This window comes from Echinops telfairi, unplaced genomic scaffold (assembly GCF_000313985.2).
Source record: "Echinops telfairi isolate 266 unplaced genomic scaffold, ASM31398v2 ScPeMD7_7469;HRSCAF=8507_0, whole genome shotgun sequence".
In the NCBI taxonomy this organism is placed as follows: Eukaryota; Metazoa; Chordata; class Mammalia; order Afrosoricida; family Tenrecidae; genus Echinops; species Echinops telfairi.
The window spans coordinates 71,619,230-71,622,377 of NW_022111372.1; positions in this window are offsets into that span (position 1 = coordinate 71,619,230).

Here is a 3,148-nt window from a genome sequence, read left to right on the forward strand (position 1 = left end):
GCCCCGGTGTGTCCATAGAATGTCCAAGGCTGTGAACTTTTGGAAGCTCATGGCCTCTGGGTGTGTTTGAACCTCCAGCCATTTAGGGTAGTCTCCCAGTATTTGTCTGTTTGTACCATCTTGATACTTCAGAGAGGAGATCAAAGGAGAAGAGAAAGGGAAAAGCGTGATGAAAAAGAAACAAAGGAGGAAAAAAGGAAAGGATTGAAACGGATGGCATTCTTTCTCACACTCTCTGGAGAAGATGTTTCTGACATGATCCGACACCACCAGCACCCTGTCTGAGCCAAGGACAGCACACATAGCCACTGCCAGATGATCTGTGAGAAAATGCTGGGTGAGCCTACGGAGCTCCGCTCTGATAGCATCAGGAAGTGTCTCCAGGCCTGCAAATCAGCATCACAATTACAGACACCACTGAACAGACAACAACCCATCAATCAACTAATGAAAATCAAGGAGGAAGATACTGCAATTATTCACGGGGGGGGGTGAATATTGTTTTACCCTCTGCAGAACTGATCTCAGGGGAAATTGGTTATCTGCTTTCCTGCACCCCAAGATCCCAGGAAGCACCTTCTTTAGCATATCACCCCGACCCCAGATATAACAACACTGACTGCCGGCGCTCCTCTCACTTCGTGGAACACCCCCTCTCCTTAGCTTCATCTCCTCCAGATCTGCTTACGGGAAGATGGGCTGGGAAACCCCCCATTCTACAGTGAGAACGGATGGTGAGAATAAAGCCTTCCTCACCCAGATGCCCACATCTTATTCCTCTTCATCTGTGTACATGTTACTTTACATAGTAATAGTGGCTTTGCAGATCTGATGAGGAGGTTAACACAGGAGACTGCCCAGGTAAAGTTAAGTTGGTAGACTAGGGCAAATCTTTTGTGCCACCCAGGTGCCTCCATTCGACAACCACCAGGAACAGAAAGAAATGAATTCTGCCAACAACCAAAATGTACAAGTACACGGGTCACCCACAGGAAGGAACACAAACCTGTCAGACATCTGACCCACAGAACTGTACCTTAATAAATGTCAGCCTCATGTCTCCGCTCCTGATACTAACATGAGCCCCAGTCAACCAAGGGATGCCACTCGGTTTGTTCGCTAAGGCAACTATTATGGTACCAGAGGAGGAAAAAAGGGGTGGGGTGGTATTTGGGGATGTATAAGTTGTTTTGTCACAATGCATAGCCATGGTTGCTTCTTTACCCCATAGAAAATTTTTTTAATTTTTATAAATCATTTTATTGCGGGTTCTTACAGCTCTTATAACAATCTATAAATCAATTGTATCAAGCACATTTGTACATGTGTTGCCATCATCATTTCCAAAACATTTTCTTTCTACTTGGGCCCTTGGTTTCAGCTCCTCTTTTTTCCCATCCCTCCCCAACTCTCCTACTCTCATGAATGCTTGACAATTTATAGATTCTTTTTTTTTTTTTTCATATTTTACACCACCTGCTGTCTCCCTTCAACTACATTTCTGTTGTTTATCCGCCGGGGGCAGGGGGGTTGTACATGGATCATTGTGATTGGTTCCCCCTTTCTCCCCCTTCTCCCCCTACCTACTCCTACCTTCATGGTATCATTACTCTCATTATTGGTCCTGAGGAGTTTATCTGTCCTGGATTCTGTGTGTCGACAGCTCTTATCTGTACAAGTGTACACGTTCTGGTCAAGCCAGATTTGTAAGATGGAACTGGGGTCTTGATAGCGGTAGGGAGGAAGCATTAAAGAATTAGAGGAATGTTGTGTGTTCTGTCAGTGCTATACTGCACCCTGGCTGGCTTGTCCCTTCCTTATGAAGGGATGTCCAATTGTCTACAGGAGGGCTTTGGGTCTCAACTCCAGCCCCATTCATTCACATCAATATGATTGTTTATTTGGGGTCTTCTGATGCCTGATACCTGATCCCGTTGACACCTCGTGATTGTACAGGGTGGTGTGCTTCTTTCATGTGGGCTTTGTTGTTTCCTTGATAGATGGCCACTTGTTTAATTTCAAATCTTTAAGACCTCAAATGCTGTAGCTTTTGATAGCCAGGCATCATCAGCTTTCTTCACCACTCTTGCACCCATTCTGTCTTCAGTGATCATGTTGGAAGATGAGCATCACAGAATGCCAGGTTATTAGAACTAAGTGTTCTTGCATTGAGAAAGGACTTGAGTATAGGCCAATGTCCATCTGCTACCTTAATACTTAATCTATAAATATATGTACCTAAACCTATATCCCTATCATTATATATAAACATATTTACATATGTACATGCTGATGTTTATACCTCTATAAATGTCTTTTACCTCCTATTTCTTTCCTCTATTTCCTTTTACTTTCCTCCTGTCCCACTGCCATGTTTGACCTTCATTCACTCTCTGTACTTCCTCTCAGCTACATTGCACTTGATCAAACCCCAGCAGGCATTTTAGGCCCTCCTTGCCACTTATTTTAGAACTCTTGTTGTTCCCTTGTCCCTGGGTTTGTTGGCTCCCCACTCCCTTTCCCCCACCTTCTCTCCCCTGTCTCCCCCAGAACCGTCAGTCACATTGTTTTCTCCTCAGGATTGTTTATCCTGCCTATCTTATATAGATAGACATGAAAAAAAAAGAAAAATCAAAACAAAAAAATAGCCTGTTAATAGTTCCAGGTCTGTCTGCTGACCCTTATGAGTGTTTTTCTGATCAGGTCTGATGCAGTGCCAAGCCCTGTCCCTGAGTCTGAAGTCTATCTTCAGAATTCCTCGGGGACTTTATTGCTTTGCTCCCCTTGCTGCTCTGATGTGCTCCCTTTGTGTTATGCCCTGGTGTGGGGGTTTCAGATGGGGCACAATTCCTGCACTGTGTCTCTGGTTCTGGCCCCTGTAGACCCCATAGATATTTATGGAGTGCCTACTACGTGTCAGATGCATAATTCCCAACATGCATGATGCCTTCTAGGTCTTTCCTCTATTTTCTACACAGTGGACTTAGCCTGTAAATTAACAAGTGCTTATTGAACAACTGCAGTGTATCAGGTACAAAGGCAACTCAATCAGATTCACTGAAAGATTCTTCCAAAGGCCAAGAGAAACCACACACAATCTGAAAACCAACGCCATCAAGTCTATTCCAACTCACAGCAACTCTAGAGG